This window comes from Pogoniulus pusillus, chromosome 39 (assembly GCF_015220805.1).
Source record: "Pogoniulus pusillus isolate bPogPus1 chromosome 39, bPogPus1.pri, whole genome shotgun sequence".
NCBI lineage: Eukaryota > Metazoa > Chordata > Aves > Piciformes > Lybiidae > Pogoniulus > Pogoniulus pusillus.
This window is the reverse complement of record NC_087302.1, coordinates 6,776,540-6,778,049: the sequence shown is the minus strand read 5'-3', so window position 1 is coordinate 6,778,049 and position 1,510 is coordinate 6,776,540.

Here is a 1,510-nt window from a genome sequence, read left to right as displayed (position 1 = left end):
CCACCCGCACCCACAGCGCCGCCGCCGCTGCCAGCAACAGGGCCCTCGGCAGCGCCCCGCGGGCGGCCCGCACGCCCGGCCCCACTCCCCGCATCCCCCGGCCCAGCGCGGCCCGGCCCGGCCCCGCGCTGCCCGCACGGCCCGGCCCGGCCCCGCCCCACGCGTCACGGTACGTCACGTTGCGTCTCGGTAACGTCAGCTCGCAGGCGGCTCGGGGCGGGGCCGCGGGGCCGGGGCGGGGCCGGGGCGGGGCCGGGGCGGGGCCGGGGCGGGGCCGGGGCGGGGCCGGGCCCGGGCCGGGGCCGGGCCGGGGCGGGGCCGGGGCGGTGTCGCTGTCGCGGGCGGGCGTTAGTTGTCGGCTCCGCAGCTGAGCGGCTTTTGGCTCCCCGGGGGGTGGGAATTCCCTCCTGCCCTGGGCAGCGCTGAACCAGGTGCTTGCGGTGCGCTACTGCGTGTCCTGTCCACCCACTCGCGACCCTCTGAGGAGCTCCGGCTGCTCCCACGCCCCGCTGCCGCAGGTGGCAGCTCACTGCCGTGGCCACGGCTCCACGCGGAGTACCCGAGGTTTGGGCCAAGGGCTCTGGGGAACAGGACCCTGGGCACCCAGCGGATCCGCCCTGAGATGCGGTTGGAAGCCATGTGGCTGCTGCCAGGAGCCTGAGAGGGCTCTGCTGGCGTGGCAGAACCCCAGGCCCTCTTCATGCCGTTCGTGCACTGCCACCTCGTGGTGGTGGCCCCGGCCGCATAGGGACATGGCCTGGCAGAGGGACGTGTGTGCGGAACGTCTCCGCTTTCTCGGGGTCTGGCTGCCCACCAAGGGGCCCGGTGCGATGGCCACCGAGCTCCCCAGCACAGCCCTCGGTGCTGCAGCAGGAGCGCAGTCGGTGTGGAGCTGCTAGAGGCTCCGTCCCAAGTAGGCGCAGGAGAAAACATGCTCCTGCCTCTGGGGTCGGGATCTGCGGCTCCGCAGTGCCCGCCAGCAGGGCAAGCCGGTGCTGGCTCCGCAGCGCCTGCGGTTCTGGGCCAGCCACGGCTGCCCCGGGCAGCCTGCGGCGATGCTGGGCAGCAGCCAGGCTCTGCTGCAGGCAAGTCTGGCAGCGTGGGGAAGGAGAAGTCTTCCCAGCCCAGCCCTGCTCCGCAGAGCAGCCCGGGGCACGGCTGCTGTTCTGGAATCTGGGATCAGATGCCGGTGGCAGTGGAAGGAGATTCCCACGGATCAGCGAGGTCAGGCCACCCTGCCTGCTACTGCTGGCACGTCAGCACCGGAGCAAACGGGCCCGGGCTCTGCACGGGGACACGGGTACCAGCGGTGCTGCCAGCTGCAAACTGCTGCCCTCCTAGCCGAGGCATAGGAAGTTTCATATAAACATGAGGAGGAATTTTTTCACTGTGGGGGTGACAGAACACTGGCACAGGCTGCCCAGGGGGGTTGTGGAGTCTCCCTCTCTGGAGATATTCAAAACCTGCTTGGGTGCCTTCCTGTGTGATCTGGTAGAGGAGATCCTGCTCT